The sequence below is a fragment of the Phyllobates terribilis genome, unplaced genomic scaffold, assembly GCF_046119375.1.
Source record: "Phyllobates terribilis strain yellow unplaced genomic scaffold, ASM4611937v1 Scaffold_1__5_contigs__length_1240528914, whole genome shotgun sequence".
NCBI classification, from domain to species: Eukaryota; Metazoa; Chordata; class Amphibia; order Anura; family Dendrobatidae; genus Phyllobates; species Phyllobates terribilis.
The window spans coordinates 1,005,499,570-1,005,518,653 of NW_027362761.1; the positions used below are offsets into that span (position 1 = coordinate 1,005,499,570).

Sequence of the window (19,084 nt, forward strand, 5' to 3'; positions counted from 1 at the left end):
AAATAGAAAAAAGGAACCCTGAATGTAGTTATATCCCCAAAAAACTTCTCTTTTTTGTTTAGAAGACCCTTTGCATGTGTGGTCCTAATATGCTCCTTATATTTTAAAAATATAGAAACCGACGGGTCCTGAGATAGCATTTCGCAGTAGTCATGATCATCCAGAATTCTCTTTCCCTCCCCAATATACCAGCCTCTATTCATGAGTACTACGCCACCCCTTTGTCTTCATTCTTGATAATCAGATTTTGGTTGTCTCTAAGTGAGATGACGGATCGTCTCTCACCGGGACTAAGATTATCCCTAGTTTTTTGATGTTTAAAGGACCAAATCTCCTTTAAAATAAGTTGTTGAAATATTTCAATATGGGAACCTTTATCATGCAGTGGGTAGAATTTACTTGAATGTCCATGCACATCTACATGCATCAGTTCAGTCTCTAGATTGGTGACCAGGGAGGGGCATTGTGGAGGTGGAATTATAGTTTTTCCTCTCCTTTCTTCTAATAAAAAATGTCGTTGTATAGTTAGTTTTTTAAAAAAATCATTGAGATCAAGATATAAAGAAAACACATTAGTAGGAGAATTAGGGCAGAAGAACAGACCTCGTTCAAATAATCTGATCTCATCATCGGTTAAAATATGGTCAGACAAATTAAAAATTCCTAAATTCCCATTCGTACTATTGTATTCTAATCTGCCTTTGTCCTTTTTTGGGATATATCCAGTAGAGGTACTGGGTTTGCAGTGGGTTCGTCCTCTCCCTCTACAACCCAGTTTTCTCTTTTTCTCTTTGGGTGACGTCCGGGGGCAACCCGAAAAAACTGTGATTTTTGAATCCCTCATATTGGGATTCTGAATATAAGTAGCATTTTTCTCATTCAGAAAAACCGAAAAATGGGCTCTTGTAGATGATTCTTGTACAGATGGGGTTAAGTCAATTGTCGAAGACACATTTCGAAAAGCAAGTAAAGGAACTACAGGATGAGTGATGTTGGTGGTATTAGATTCCTTAATCAGAGAAGTGCAGATCCCATCCACAACCAGTGATTCAAACGAAGGGGCACCGTTGATTGGATGGAGATCAGTTTGAGAAAGTGTATAGTTGTGTACTGTCAACAAGGATAAATTCTTGGGGTCAACATGGACCTCCATTTGTGTAGATATGGCTGTGGGTGAGGAGTTGATTTCAAGGTCTGATGGAAACTGGACTGGATCTTTATCTATGGAATGGACTATTGGGGCTATATCCAAAGATGTAGGATTTAAGTCCAAAAAGGACTGCATCATCTGAATAGTGTCTAAATTTGTTGTATCAATTGAAATCCTCTTGTTATTTTCTGACCTATTTTTATCTACCATAGATTTCATAACTCCCATTTTTGTAGAAACAGTCGGTAAAGTTTTCTTGTGCTGTTCATAAAAATTATTTTATTTAATAGATATAAGAAATTTTAAAGACAAACTTCTCTTTTTGTCAGGGGAATCGGGTGTGGTAGACGGAGGATTTGAAATTAGAATAGGATCAGATTTCGATCCCTCAGAGATAATAGCTGGATCCTGTCGGAATGGGACAGAGGAACCAGCAATTGCATCTATTGTACATATATCCTTCCAAGACCGTAGTAATTTTGCTGCTTTTTTTCCTTATAATCTCCTCTTCAAATTTAATTAGTCTGAATTTGAGATTTGCATCCTTCTCATTAAACTCTATAAAGGGAACAAATGAATCAAGCTTCCTTATGAGAGATTTAAGTTCCTCTAGGGCCTGTTGCGTTAGAAGAGTTCTCTTGGTGATGAGAAGATTCATCATACCAAAGGAACAATTCAGCGAATGGTCATCCCATTCTTTGGTAAATGCTAGGTCTTGTGGAAAAGAGGATTTTTGTGATAACCTCAGACCTCTGGGTGCAATATTTTCAGCTATATAACGTCTTTGAAACAGGGTGTCCACATGATTTTTAATCTCAATCTTGCTCTTGTTTTCATAATCTGAGAAAAGTTTTAACAATTGTTGCTTATCTGTCTTATCTAGGGGTTGAAAATTAATATTAACATTCAATGATGAATTATTGCTTGAAAAACCCAAAATTTCAGAAATAAGGAGTTCTCTATGACATTCCCGTTTAGTATTAAAAAATTCCATATTTAATCTGCGATTTTAAACCATATAGTTTGATAAAATTGTGGTATTTATAATTAAAGGGTCTTGTAGGGCCCTATAATGTTCTGTATGATGATATAATAAAAGTAATTAGGGTACTTTTAAATTGTGTGACACAATGAGATGTATAGTGCTAGTGCACAAAAATGCAAAAACAAGCTTCTAGTTAATCATTCTTAAATCCCCCCACTATAAAATTCCCCTTTGGCTGCTCAACTCAGGACATGCGGTTGGGGGTTGCACTCTCCTAATTTTCAGGACCTGTGGTGATGTGATGCACATCTGATCCTGAGTCAAGTGATCTGTGGGCGGACACGTGGTCTGCAATTTTGGAACCTGGAAGCAGTGAGCACAAGCGGCGGTCTGCAGCACACGGCACGTGGTGTGCCAAGCTTCCTGTACCTTGAGGTGAGACGTGCCTGCTCCTTCCATCCTCACACTAACATCGGAGTTGTGCAGGGGTGCACAACTCCAATAGGTGAGTGTCCTTTGGCTGTTTCCGTCACATCTACCTATCAGGTCCTTGACATAGCGTGATTTTTCTCCCTTTCTCTTCCAATCAGCATGACATCAGCAGTCATGCACTATCTACAGAGCAGAGGAGAAGAGAAGAAGGTGCTCTATCAATGTGACATTAGCGGAAGCTGCAGAATCGTAGACATGATTGGTCTATGACTGCTCCGAGCCATCACAGACTGTCCCTGTGCAGAATAAGAAGATAATTAGAAACTACCTGTCTGTTATTTCTTAGGCCCATAGATAATCCTTTTAATGGGATCATTAATTAAAGTTCATTATTAGTACCAGAGAAGAACGAATCCAACAAAATTCAAATTAGGCAAATCACGCAGATTTTACAGGAAATCGATTCACAGCACAGTTCCTTATTATGATCGCGGGTTCTCCTAGACCCCAGTGCAAATGAACAATAGAATTAAGTAGCAGACTACATAATTTTGCCCAGAAAAAAAAAACAGGTGAAGCTTACAAGCAAATGATTGCCACACAAAAAAATTGGGATGGTAATTTAAAATATTTAATTATTTTTCAAAGAATAAAGAGTGGAATTAATATGTGGCTAGAGACATTTTAGTATGTTGAGATGTGGCTGATTTATTACACAGACGTACAAGACAGAATCTATACCTTATACATATAAATTTTGTAGATTCCACAGTATGTGCATAGATTTATAGAAATCTAACTCCAATTTATGAAACCCACTCAGAAGTGTGTGCAACAAGCCCACTTTGTGTAAGCATTCTCCATATTGTTTGATCTGGCGATATACTTTTTGTAAATCCATAGCAGGAAATACCACCCTTCGTGCCCAATTTTGTCATCCTAGCCATGTTACAAAAATATCCCTGTAGGGGAATTTATTAGCATAAAACGCAATTGCTACAGCTTGTCTGATTATTCCAGGGAAGGTCACGCTCTTCACACTCGCTTGTCCATGAGGAATTACCCACAATGGTCCATGAATACACTGTGTACAGAATTATTAGGCAAGTTGTATTTTAGAGGATTATTTTTATTATTGATCAACAACTATGTTCTCAAACAACCCAAAAGACTCATAAATATCCAAGCTTAATATTTTTAGAAGTTGGAGTGTTTTTTTTTTAGATTTGGCTATCTTAGGAGGATATCTGTTTGTGCAGGTAACTATTACTGTGCCGAATTATTAGGCAACTTAATAAAAACCAAATATAATCCCATCTCACTTGCTTATTTTCACCAGGTAAACCAATATCAGTGCACAAAATTTAGAAATAAACATTTCTGACATGTTAAAAAAAAATAATAATTAGTGATCAATATAGCCACCTTTCTTTATGATAACACTCAACAGCCTTCCATCCAAATATTCTCTCAGTTGCTTGATCTGTTTTCGATCAACATTGTGAGCAGCAGCCACCACAGCCTCCCTGACACTGTTCCGAGAGGTGTACTGTTTTCCCTCCCTGTAGAACTCACATTTTATGATGGACCACAGGTTCTCTATGGGGTTCAGATCAGGTGAACAAGGGGGCCATGTCATTATTTTTTCTTCTTCAAGACCTTTACTGGCCAGCCACGCTGTGGAGTAGTTGGATGAATGCGATGGAGCATTGTCCTGCATGAAAATCATGTTTTTCTTGAACGATACCGACTTCTTCCTGTACCACTGCTTGAAGAAGTTGTCTTCCAGAATCTGGCAGTAGGTCTAGGAGTTGAGCATCACTGCATCCTCAACATCCCACAAGTTCATCTTTGATGATACCAGCCAATACCAGTACCCCACCTCCACCTTGCTGGCGTCTGAGTCGGAGTGGAGTTCTCTGCCCTTAACAGATCCAGCCTCTGGCCCATCCATCTGGCCCATCAAGAGTCACTCACATTTTATCAGTCTATAAAACCTTTGAAAAATCAGTCTTAAGATATTTCTTGGCCCATTCTTGACAATTTATCTTATGTTTCTTGTTCAAAGGTGGTAGTTTTTCAGCCTTCCTTAACTTGGCCATGTCCCTGAGTATCACACACCTTGTGCTTTTTGATACTCCAGTAACGTTGCAGCTCTGACATATGGCAAAACTGGTGGCGAATGGCATCTTGGCAGCTTCACGCTTGATTTTCCTCAATTCATGGGCAGTTATTTTGCCCCTTTTTTGGCCAACACGCTTCTTGCGACCCTGTTGGCTATTTGCCATGAAACGCTTGATTGTTCGGTGATCACGCTTCAAAAGTTTGGAAATTTCAAGACTGCTACATCCCTCTGCAAGACATCTCACAATTTTGGACTATTCAGAGTCCGTCAAATCTCTCTTCTGACCCATTTTGCCAAAGGAAAGTAAGTTGCCTAATAATTAAGCACATCTTATATAGGGTGTTGATGTCATTAGTCAACACCCCTCCTCATTACAGAGATGCACATCACCAGATTTACTTAATTGGTAGTTGGCTCTCAAGCCTATGCAGCTTGGTGTAGGACAACATGTATAAAAAGTATTATGTGATCAAAATACTCATTTGCCTAATAATTCGGCACACAGTATAGAGCCAAAAACATTGTGGACAATAGAAATTGTTATTCACTAATAAAATATAAATTTAAAAATATTGAATTTGGGCAACATATTATTTTCTCTACCTCTTATAGCAATGTTTTTTTCCAACATTTGTGAAATTATGCATAAGTGTATTCTTATTCTATATTAGGATCCAACATTTTTAAAGCTATTAGAACCAGGCATCAAATGTGTATTTCTCAAGGCAAAAACTTTGGGAAATATCCTTCCCCAAGTTTATTCTTAGACAACAACAGGAATCAGTCCACATGTCTTCAACATAAGGAATCTTATAGATGTGGACATAAGATTTGCACCTGCTGTTCTGTTATGTGCAATACAAGGACATTTAAACCTTTAAATATAGTCAAATGGAGAAAGTGTTACCATTAGATAAAATGTAATACTTTTTTGTGATATATGTGACAACATGCACAACATGCAGTTTACAATATGTCAGTTGTACTACAGGCCCCCTAAAGATCCGAATTCTCAGGCATCTCTCAAATATTGGCAGCACAACCTGCATTGTATCTGCAATATCTCTTCACCACTGTACACAATAGTGATCCAACAGGTTTTACTATGATAGGTATACAGTAGAAAAGGTAACTCCACCTTTGAGGAGTGGAGATTACCTATGCAAACTATTTAATAGAGAAGCCATCTGGATTTTCCAGATGGGATCCAGAGTCCCTTTTGGACTAAATAGAGCAGGATATTTCTTTACATTATTGATATTTTGTACAGATTTTTTTTGTGACATGACAGAAAAATATATATTCAATATTTGTCATTGATATATTATTGATTATTTATATATAATTTTATTTTACATTTAATTGAGATTTATCTATGCAGTTATAAGAATTTGTGTTCTTTATATTGATTTCTTTATTTTTTTTATTTGGTTTTGCATGGGTTCGCTTATTTTATTTCCTATCTTGTATTATTTATCTACAGTATATATATGTTCTTTTAAAATGTTTTTCCTTTTATACTTGACTCATACATTGCAATCAGGTTATTTTTGGTATTATCACATATTTGCTTCAATATATTTTTGTATACAGCTATTGCTTGCATATTGGTTTTCAGAGAGTTAATCATTCTACTTTTTCAATATCCCATTTTTTTTTTCCACCATGTGACTCAAATGTTCTGCTTTTATTGGCTGTATTTAACACATATTGTATGTGCTGCGATTCCATACTATGCTACGACTAACTATGTGTATGGGAAATGCGTCAGATTGGAATAGCTCCTGTTCATGTGTGTTCTTTTTGTACTTTTAATGGAAGAATAAAGTTCATCTCTTACTCATTTGGGTCTTGTCAAGTCAGTGCAGTGGTCTTCAGTTGAAGATGGCAAACCCTCTCCTTCCATTCTCCATAAGTACCATAATAAACTAAAATGCCCCTGTATTAGTGGCAGTTAAGTTGCTAATGCTTGTGCTTATCATGCATAGGGTCTTTTTAATTAGCATAACATAAGATGCCATGGCATCTATATGAATCAGCATGTGTATCTATCTATGATTTAAGTTTGGGCGCTGCAGAAAATTACCATATGCTGATAAAACATTCAATACAGGTTACCGCAAAAACTAGATTCTTTTTGATATATGTTGAGGCAAGAGAAAAGCTAACAAGGAATACAAATGTAAAAAAAAAAAAAAAATTCAAAAGTCTCAAATGAAATATTTTCTTTAATTTCTTAGAATAGTTTCTTTAAATTATTGAAATAAAACTACTTTTATGATCATAATACCAAACTACTTGACAAAGATAATTTCTTGAAACCTTTTTGTGCTATACATTGTACCCATTCCTCAATATATATCTTTTACATGGAGGTCAATGGACCAAGAATTGATGATTATTGTATTATAAATGACTTGATTAACCTATTTATTCCATAGAAGAAAACATGATTAAAGTTTATGAGTTTTATATAATTTTTAAGAGGGGTTTGATATGTGACTTTGTATATATATTTTTAAATGCAGTTTTTCATTGGACCTGACAATAACATATGCTACTAGACATCAGAACTTTAACACAAATATGATTTTACTGTGTCTTTTTATTGGGCATGCAATTGCAAGTTAACATGATTTTCAATATATCCACACAATAATACATTTATTCAGTATATTGGCTGGATCTTCTTACAGAAAGCAGTTCTCATAATCTTAAAAGAGTGATACAAATTGTCCAATATATAACTGCTGTCTCAGTAATTATATTGGTACTCATTTATTTGGCATCTGTGCTACCAGACCTGTGCAGTCACTCCAGGTTTCACTACAAGTCATAAAAGAAAAGCTTTTATGACTTGTACTCTATTATAGCATTTACTAGCTGAATTGTTCTGTACATAACAGTATGTGAACAAGGAAAGTGTGTCTACATTTATTGTAATGAGAGGCAGAAAATTATACCAATGTCGGGAAATATATGTATATATAGCTTAAGCAAAAAAGGTTTCAGAGTAAGTGCACACTTTCCTCTGGATACAAGTGTGATAATTGTTTCATCATACATTTACCAATCTTATCCTATGACTTTCTGACCTGGATAAATTTTCCTAACGAATTTGAAATTAAATGTAAATGTCAGTGAACTGAAGTCATGTAACTATCTTAAATGGATAAAATGTTCTTCACAGCATGGACTGAAAGTTGTAAAAATGTTAAACTACAGAAACTGAATTAAAACTGGTGTGACTAATTTTCCTATAGTGCATAATGGTACATGCACACTATGAGCTTTAATTTAAAATCTTTACAATTTAATAAAGAAATATCTGACTACTAATAAGGTTCAATTGGAGATCAGGCACAATGTAGCATAGTAAGTCAGAATAACTGTTATGCGCTTCGCAGAGGGACCCAGCAAGAGTGACACCAAACTATCAAAGAGGCATCCACAGATGCGCTTGGCATAAGCTGCACAGTCAGGAGAGCCCTTGAGGGTCAGGAATACTCTTCACCCAGCTCCCAGTAAATGGAAGAGGGACTTTAGCAGTGGCCTTCCCAGGCCCACTGTTGCCGGACAGCTGGCATCTCGTGATGCAGTTGGTGCCAGTCAAGAACCAGGTGAGTACCTCTGCAAGAACTCCAGGAAGTTTAACCGGAGGAGAAAAAAAGAAAACCCCTGAACAGATAGCAATAACACTGCTAGCACGCACCACTCACCACCACAGCACATAGCTACTGCAATAAACAGCAAAGGACTGAGCAGGGAAAAAGGTTAAATAGCCTGCCTAATGATCAGGTATTGAATACCTCCAAATCATCCCTAGGCAGCCACTCCCTGCTAGCTAACACAGCAGATGGGAAAACATCTCACCACTGCCTAGTGCCAGACACAGCAGCGTCCTGCGTTGCCTGACAACAGGAAAAATCAATGAGAGACATGGCAGCCCGCGTCCTCACACATCCTACAACACCAGAATGCGATGCTCCATAAGATTGGGACAGTTTCCTTGCAAGCATAGTAGGTCTGCCTCCAGGGTTAGGAGGCATCTGCGACCGGAGTAGCGTAGCACCGGACCTGCTTCATTCCCAGGTGGGAGCACAGAACCATGATTCCTAACAATAATATAAACAAGGAAAAAACAAAAAATGTGTTTAATTATTTCAGTTAAATAATCGGTTCAGAGATGTGCTCCGGCTGCAATATATATGGTCAAAATAATTTTTTATTTGTATAATATTTTTTTGTAATAGAGTTGTAGGTTTAAATAACTCAATTCGTTTTACCGTTCAATGTACTAAAAAATGTGAAAAAAAATTCCAGCATGCTAAAATTGGTAAAAAAGCAATTTTGACATTTTTTAGGGATTTTGTTTTGATTGCGTACATTGTATGGTAAAAATTAGTTTGCATCATAGTTATCCAGGTCTGTATGATTCTGGACTACCAAGCTTGTGTATATTTTTCTTAAGTAGAGAAAAAAATTCTGATATTTGTAAAATAGAAATTTTGGGATATATGGTATTTTTCGAGACATTTTTGTTTTTCTGTGAAAGTTGGTTGAAAGCCTTTTTTGTTTTTTCTTGAAAAGCTAACAGATTAACTGATACTATTTTTGCCTATTCATAAGGTTTTGATCTGTTTTTAATGCATTTTTTAGGGTGAAGCGGTGATGAAAAAAACACATTTCTGAAGTATTGTTTTTTTTTCATCATAGCAATGATCAGGTTAATTGATTTTATATTTCGATAGATTAGACTTTTATAAATGTTGTGATACCAAATGTGATTTTTTTATTTTATGTTTTTGGTTAATTATATTTTTTTAAACTTTTTTTAATTTTTAATTTATATTTTAGTCTTCTTAGGGGACATGAATCTGAGATCATCCAATCAGTTATACTACATACTGTAATATTGCAGTATATAGAGTAAATCTCTGTGTCCTTTGAAGCTCTGCAAATGGCGGACCTTCAGAGTCCTACCAAGGAGGCTGCAACTGTGGCCTCCAGTAGGCCCCCAGCTGTCATAGTAACCTCTCAGTGCCCCACCCTCGTGTCATGGGGCAACCGGTGCTCATCTTCAGTAGCTTCTGCTAAAGAAAGATGCTGGTTATTTAATATCATTATTATCTGTCATGTGTGGATGGAACTGAGCTCCTGAACCCTCTCCACATTCAATCACCACTGCAATCACTTGCATGTATGGGATATTTCATTATGGGTTAAATAATTCTGCATCTTTGTATAAAATATCATGATGGTGATATCATGATGAGATGTTACGGAATATAGTAAGGGTTTCAGCACTAAAATCCACATCAAATATGAGAATGAAAGGGCTGCAGTAATGGTGCTCTTTCATTTTTTCTTTTCCTACACACTTGTTCCTTAGTCAGACTGCCATTGATTGTTGCTGAGTGGACTGCAACAATACTACAACCATGTCTGACATGTTTTCATGGGCCTATTTACTTTAAACTTGCCTTCACATACAAAAAAATCATGATGAATGATTTTCCCTTCTCTGGCTGCATCTCTTCATGTGTATTATTAAAACATAATTGTCACCCCAAAATCTCCTATAGCTAGAGCTGAATAGTATACACAATGCATTTTTATTAGTGTCTGTTTTTTAGCTTAATTCTTAAGTAAACAATTAAATTGGAAAATTAATAATTATGTTAATATGTTATATCGCTTAAAAAATATAGTAAATATCTCAAATATAGTAAACATCACAAATCTTAAAAACATATGAATCTATCAAAGAATGATAACTAATATTGTATGTAATATTCTCTTAAGTGACTTCTCTCTTCCTTAAACATTTATAACATAACAACAAAAATGTCTGATAAGTGGGAGTCCCACATTGTTGACACCAACTTATCTTGAGAATAAGTGTCTCTAATCACTGTACTTCAAGATGAACCATCACGCTGTAACCAAATCAAGGGTTAGATTAACCCGTTGCCAACATGATGTACAGTTGCATCATATGACGTGTCCCTGCCTTAGATGTGGGCTCACAAGCCGAGCCCACATCTCTCCCAGCCATCATCTCCTTCTAACAGCCATGGGTGGAGCAGCGCTCCACACATGGCTTTTAACCTGTCAAGCACAGCTGTCAATCTATGACAGCAGCATTTAACGTGTTCTAACAAAGGGGATGTGCCATTCTTGTGACATGATCGCGGGGCGTTGATGGGTTGCCATGACAGCTGAGGGTTTGCTGGAGATCCCTGTGTCTGTCATTATGGTACATCTGTGAAAGCCAGGCTGCACATGGCGTTGATAGGAGACCATATTTGCTATACAATGCAATGCTGTTGAACTGCTGTGTATAGTTCAAGTGACTGAAGGATCGCAGGTTCTAGTCACCTAAGGGGACTAAGAAATACGGTAAAAGTTTTTTTTTAAATATAAAAGTTAAAATCACCCCCCTTTTGCCCCATTAAAACTAAAGCAATAAAAAAAATACACATTTGGTATCGCTGAGTTCATAAAAGTACAATCTATGAAAATATAGAATAAATTAATCCGATCGGTAAGTGCGGCATAACAAGAAAAAAAATCTAAATCCCGGAATTATAATTCTTTTGCCTCCTCAACTTTAGAATAAAATTCAATAACAGGCAAACAAAATATTATATCTATCCCAATATGGTATCGGTAAACCTGTCAGCTTAGGGTGCAAAAATAAACCATCACACGGGTCCATATACTGAAAATTGAAAACGTTACTAGCCTTGGAATATGACGACACAAGCAATTTTTTTTAAAAAAATTCTGAATTTTTTTCATAGCCTCATATGGCTGTGTTGATAGAAAAATAAAAAAATATGGCTCTTGGAAGAAGGGGAGAAAAAAATCAAAAACGAGAAAACGGAAATTGGCCTCAGCATGAAGGCGATAAAATGGCATGACAATGTAAATTCTGCAGTTAATAAGCTGCCTATGATTGGCTGCAGTAATTCCCTTGGCAGATGTTGATCCCAGCTGACTGGTTTTAAGGCGCTAACTACATGACATTGTTCTGGGAAGTAAGTATAATTTTTTTTTTTTATTATATCCCAGTAGTGGACAATTCCTTTAAGAATTGACATATATTATTCTAAAATCTTAATTTATGGACAGTAAATTATGCATGAGGCTTATTCTAATGCTAAAAACAACCTGATATAGAGATCATAAACTGTGCATAGGATAAAAGAATAAAAATTCTTTGGAAACATAAATGTAAAGTTAAATTATGTGTTAGTAAAAAATGTATGTAACTTTCCTAATAATCCATAAAGATAGAACTTAAATAATCTACAGCACACACTCCTCTTCTCATTTATACAATTGGCTTCTATTAATAAGATGTCTGTTGTGCTGTAAGCATTATTTCTAAAAGTATATTGAAAATTATAGTTCACAGTGCTTGACAATTGCAAAGATATATAGAACACATCCTGCTAATAGAAGTCATATATAAATAAGTGTATAAATGATAAACATGCACATTGGGAGATTTTCCTGGCATATAACCCATGCCGCAAAAGTAGAAGATTTCTTAAGCCTACTGAAGCTTACTACCTGCATACCCTCCATTCATACATTACATTATACAGATTATATCACAACAATCCTGCTCATAAATGTTACAGATCTAATAATAATATTATGATGTAACAATTAATTATGCAAATACCTCAAGCTTTGCTTTAAATTAAGTCATAATTCATCTCAGATCTCAGCATTCAATCTATCCAAACAGATACGTAGATAGAGTCATATCATTTAAGATTTTTTACACGATATGATGGATCAAAAGTTTTCAAACTTTGATGATTTTATTTCTCAATGTTACAACAAAGGCCTTTAATTTACAATGAAGCACAACATAACTGTCTTTTTCCCAGAAGACAAATTAGCCAAAATAGATAACCTTAATTAAAATGATTTTCCATCAGTTTATCAATTTAGTATTAAAATCTCTTCTACTATTCATATTCAAGATGAGAATTATCTGCATAATTTGTAATTAGTGGCAAATTAGATAATTTTGCATTGTCAGCATGCTAACTGAGCAAACGTGCTGGCACGATTCAACCAGCTAACATTATGCACAATTAGAGGAAGAAACAGCTGTAGGCAAAGTGTTGTATAGTTCAAAGTATAAACAGGAAGTGCAATGAGAAAAATTGGCAGTTAGTGCTTCTTTTACTTGTTCTAGGTTCTAGGTTTCTTTAACCCCTTTACGTCCTTTGACAAAAGTTTACGTCATGGTGAGGAAGGGTTTAATGACCTATGACGTAAACTTAGGTCATGGTGATCGTGTGGGCATAGGAGCAGTGCTAGCTCGATCGCCACTGGGAACTTGGCCTAAGTGATAGCTTAACTCTTGCTGTCACATAAAGGACCGGTACGCTGGGCCATTTAACCCCACTAAATGCCAAATTTGATATTGATCACAACATTTAAGAGTCTAGGAGAGGGAAGGGGCTCCCTCTCCCTTCCGATTAGAGTCCCGGATCGTTGCTATGGAAACCCAAGGTAGTCATGACGACCTCCGTGTCTGCCAGCTACGGTTGCCTTGTTAGATTATGCTGAGAGCATGGTCGAAGAGGCTTCTGTCCGTCCAGCACTGATAGGTATAATGCATTGGAAAACAGTAAAAAAAAAAAGTTAGAAAAAATTTTAAAAATATGAAAAAAATGACAAAATAAAAATACAAAATAAAAAATATATCAGTAAATGCATATGTTTATGCAAAAACCAAAAAAAAAAAAAAAAGTACATTTGTTTGGTATTGCTGCTTTCAAAATAAACTGAACTATAAAACTGTCACACAAAAACATGGCAAAAAACTATGCTTTTTCATCATACTCCCGAACAAAAAGTGGAATAAACACGATCAAAAGGTTGAATGTAAATAAAAATGGTATAGATGAAAACAACATCTTGTCCTGCAAAAAACAAGCTGGTAAACATCTCCATTAGCAAAGAAATAAAAAAAGCTGTAGCTCTCAGAATATAGCAATGCAAAAACAATTTGTTTTTCTATAAAATAGTTTTTACTGTGTAAAAGCACCAAAACATGAAACAATTATACAAATGTGGTATCTCTGTAATCGTACTGACCGGAAGTAAAAAGCTGTCTTATCAATTTTACCACATGGTAAACGGCAGAAAAAAAACATCTCCCGAATTGCTGGTTTTTGTTCATTTAGCCTCCCAAAAATGGGAAAAGAAAGCGATCAAAAAAAGTTACAAGTCTGAAAATACTATCAATAAAAATGTCAACTTGTCCTGCAAAAAACAAGCCCTCATATGACTCTGTCAGTAGGAATATTAAAAAAATTATAGCTCTCAGAATATGGTGATGCAAAAACTTTTAGTTTTAGCGTCTTTTAGTGTGTGATAGTAGCTGAACATAAAAAAAGATATAATACTGGTATCGATGTATTCGTAACGATCCGAAAAATAAAGTCGTCTAATTACTTGTACTACATGAGGAAATTAATAAATAATAAATAAAACCAATTCTTGATCTGCTATTGATTTTCTCATTCTTTCTCTCACAGATCGCAGTAAGGCTTGGTTCACATTTATTCTGTGCAGTACGCTGAGTGCTTACAACAGAGTTTCCGTGTAAATCTCTGAAATACGTAATTCAAATGGAACCTCCGGTGGAAGATTGCCTATAATGGAGCATATGGAAACATTACGGATGCCGTCAAGCCTACGATCTGGTGGTGTCCATCTTTTTAAGCGTACATAAAAGCATAGTCGCCCAAAGTTTTGTGTTCATCTGAAAAGAAAGACACAGCTAAACAGAGGCCAAATAGAGTCCAGGGTAACTCTGCTGTTTCATTATAGTGAATGGATCTGTTGGTGGTTTCATCTGAATTATGTCATTCAGAAATTATGATGAAAACCCTGTGATCCAAAATATTATGTAAAATGTTCCACATAAAAAGAAAATCCCCACTCAAGTCCATCATCTGTAAATGGAAATATAGGGGGCTTTCAAATGACTGCCAGCACAATGGATTTATAAAAGCAAAAAGAAATCCAGCACTAAATCCTATTGCCTCCGTCCCTTCTAAGCCCCACACTGTGCTTAAACCACAGTTAGAATCCACATGTTTGGCATTTCTATGATGAGGAAAGCCCATTTAATTTACTTGGTACATATCTCCAGTATAACGAGCTGGGCACAATGTATGGATGCTACAATGTACTGGGCACTACAATGTACGGGCACTAGAATGACAGATTTGCAATTTTCAGTCAGCAACATCCACTGCTGTTTGCTTCTGGAAAACAAACATGAAGTCAAAATCATCCCTACACTTGTAGATAAGTTCCCAGAGGGGTGTAATTTCCAAAAAGGGGTAATTTGAGGGGAGATTCTGCTCTTCTAGCCCTTAGGGGCACTTTATATGGAGTTTATAAACTATTCTACAAAAATTTATTCTCGAAGAGTCAAATAGTGCTGCTTCCGTTCTGAGTCTCGACGTATGGCTAAGCAGTATTGTACAGCCACATATGGGGCATTGCCACATTTTGCAGAATTGTGTGACAAATTTTGGTGCCATTTTTATCCATTTCCCCATTTGAAAATGTAAAATCCGGGCTAAAACAAAAAGTTTGTGGTAAAAATGTAAGTATTTTTCTTACCACTCAATGGTATAAAATTCTGTGACACACCCGTTATGTCAATATGATCACTACACTCTTAGAATAATTCATTAAGAGGTGTAGTTTGCAAAATGGGATCATGTATAGGGGGTTCTGCTGTTCTGGCACCAAATTGGCTCTGCCAATATGACATGGCACCCTCAAACCATAACAGCAAATCTGCATTATGATATGACACTCCTTCCCTTCTAAGTTTCCCAGTGTGCCTTAAAATTATTTCCTGACTACTTATAGGGTGTTGGTGTACTCAGGAGAAATTACACAACAAATTGTGCAGTCCATTTTTTCCTATTAGCCCTTACAGAAATTAAAAACTTGAGGCTATAACAACATTTTAGTGGTACAAATTTAATTATTCTTTCTTAATCACCCAGTGGTATAAAATTCTGTGAGGCACATGTGTTGTCAAAATGCTGACTATACCCCTAGATTAATTCTTTAAGGGGTGTAGTTTGAAAAATGGGGCTACTTATGGGGGGTTTGATTGTTCCATGGATTGTTTATCCCATCTCGTGCCTTCTGATCTTGTCTCTGTATTTTTCCCTTTTCTTTGATCTCAGCTATTCAGCTATAATCTTATTTACGTCTCTGCCTGTTGATTTTGTTTTTGGTTCTGCCTCTAGTTTTGAGCTTGATTGTCAATTACTCTGTTATCTCACTCCACTAGCCAGCAAATACTCAGTCAGGATCCCTGTGTAGGAGTGAAAGGGTTAAAACCAAAACATTTTTTGGGACCTGGTGAGTAGAGTGGCCAATGCCAAGACTGTCCATTGAATTACCATTAAGATAGACAGAGCTCCAAGTAAAAGAGGAACTGGCTAACCATAAGAGTTTACACTCTCAAGGTGAGTGAGATAGAACCCAACTGGCCATAAAAGCTTACACTTTATAGGCCTAAGGAAGAGAGAGGACCCCAATAAGTATAAGAGCTTATACTCTACTGGCAAGAGAGAGAGGACCCAGCTGACCATAAGACCTTATAGTCTACAGAAGGGGGAGACTTACCCAGTGACTTTGGAGATGGAAAACAACTCTGCCATACAAACTGTGCTCTGCTGGGAACTGCTGCTCTCGGATGGCTCAAGTACTGACCACCACTGTACAAGGTATAAAAATCTGCAAGATGTCATAGCTGCAAGGAATTATGGTCAGGCCTGTGCAGCAATGTAATATAATGGCAGCCTGGCCCCAGATTCTTCAGCAGTGTGGATAATGGTGCCATTTTTTTCTTTTTGGGAACCATTAATCTAATCTTATCTCCACAAAAACGAGAGAAAGGTAGACAGAGAGCCCACCAATCTAAGGCTTAGTGCCCACGATGCAGAAATGAAGCTGAAATTTTCCTGAGCATTTCTGCATCTCCTTTTTCAGAAAAATGCATGTGGTTTTTACATGCGTTTTTGACGCGTTTTTATTGCGTTTTTGCATGCGTATTTGCCATGCGTTTTTCCAATGCATTGTATAGGAAAATCTGCATGCAGAAACGCACAAGAATTGGTCATGTCCGGATTTTTTCTGCGAGTAAAATCCATGCAGAAAAAATCCTGACCATGTGCACAGAACTTGCAGAATGTCATAGGAAGTCATGGCATAAGGTATGCAATGCGTTTCTGGAGCGTTTCCGTGCTCCAAATCCGCACCAAAAAATGCACCAAAAACACATCGTGGGCACACAGCCTAAGTGTAGTATATAGCGGTAATATGAATATTTATAATGGTCTTTTTCACTCACCTTTATTTGGTCTTTCAATTCAGTTTACTGATCTCTAAGGATCACAAAGAAAGGGATTTTCTCCTTTCAGTTGGTTTGCTGCATACACCTGGTGGCTATTCGATAGCCCTGCTCGGGTTATCATAGGAAAGAGATTTTAACAATAATGTTTATCCAGGCCAAATGTGCTCCCAAGAAGCCAGTGAATGCTGTTGGTATATATTCTCCACACGATCTTTATTTCTCAAGTAAATACAAAATCTAATCTTAAAATGTTTGAATCCATGCAAAACCATGAATTTAAGGAAATTCAACTTGAACTGGATCCTTCTATTATAGATGTGTAAGACTTCATTTGGTAATGTGTGAAATGGAAACACTAAACACCAGTGACACATGTGATATGGTGACAATATCTTCCCTCACACTATTGATACAGGTCCTTGTAGGCTGATGCTAAAAGCCTGCGATGTGGTGTGATGGCATGGATGAGCAAGAAAGCAGGAAAGGCCATTATAGATATTGACTGAAAGGTATTTGAAATGTAAAAAATATTGACAAATGCCATTAGACTGGATGTTTTTCACAGATGGCATTGACACCGCTTTCATGCAGATAGTTATACATGGTGGTGTTTTACATTTCTTCTTAATTATGATCTCACAAACATATGAATCCATTTGAGCAAAATCCATCTTTACTACTGCACGCTAGCTGCAGAAGCTATCTTTTCAGATGCTCACATGAGGCCAGACAAAGAATTCCTTCTCTAAAATCATTCACTTCAGTTTGGCACCTTGAAACCCAACACTATATCAAGGCAACTATGTCCAGACCACAACAGTCTATGAACTACCAATAGCTCTGCTTCATCATTATTCCCAACTATGCTTCTGTTTTATGCTCTCCCAGACTCCCACTAAGCTGTAATCACTTCCAGGACTATACTTCTACCAATCTTTCTGGATTCCTGCTCTGGTAGCATTTGTATTCTGAGTGATTGATGCTCACTGTGCTGTAACTAAAGGCCCTCTGTTGTGTACTAGAGCTCTACAGTCCCTTATATTGCTAAAGCCTCTCCCAACTAATTGCTAACCTTTTGTTGCTCAAAACGTCAGAAGCTAGCAATAATTTTTACAGTACACTTATAAATCAATGCAGCAATTGAGAAATATGCTGAAAAAAGAGAATGGACAGCACCTCCAAAATGATATATTGATCTAATGCCTCTCAGCAAAAATATATAAAACTATAAAACTGAACATGAGGTTCTTAGTTTAACATTCTGATCAGACTGTATGAAGCCACTGCCAAGTCACGGCAAAGCTCTTAGTGGGTCCTAACGTTTACTGCCTTAAACGAGCGACGCTGTGTGTCAACCACCATTGCAGCAACAATGCACCAGCAGGGCTGGCGGCCTGTTGCCTCACAGCACCCATGCTGCATGACTGTTTCCCCATGACTCCAAGCCACACCACCCCAACAAGCACAAAATCACAGCAACAATGGCCGACACACTGAACCAACACCACATGAAAGAAGCATGGCAACTCACCTTCCTCAAGCTCTCAAGTGAGAGCAAAAATAGGCTAGACCCTCTTTGCAGTCTCCTGCTAATTAAAATCACCTGTGCCAAATGGGAGAACTGCACATCTGAAAAAAAAGGACTGATCATGCAATACGCTGAAAAAAGAGAATGGACAGCACCTCCAAAAACATACATGGATCTAATGCCTCTCGGCAAAAATTTATAAAACTGCAGCAGACCCCTGTGGTTGTCATGTCTCAATTGCTATGAGCGCCACCAGTGGTCGGCGCTCATAGCACATGAGCATTTCTACTGCATACAGGAAATCTGCTCCTCGCCTGTATGCAATAGAAGCAATCAGACAACTGCTGCTTCTAGTCTCCTATGGAGACTATTGAAGCAAGCAATAAGTGTAAAAAAAAATGTTTTTAAAAATATAAAAAAATAAAAAATATATAAAC

The 19,084-nt window shown here is 36.8% G+C and overlaps 1 protein-coding gene across 2 annotated transcripts in view; it reads right to left on the reverse strand.

The window, feature by feature from the left end:
• GALNTL6 (polypeptide N-acetylgalactosaminyltransferase like 6) overlaps positions 1-19,084 on the reverse strand; it is a 3,351,701-nt gene that overhangs the window by 1,667,758 nt on the left and 1,664,859 nt on the right. The gene's annotated exons all lie outside the window — the stretch shown is intronic.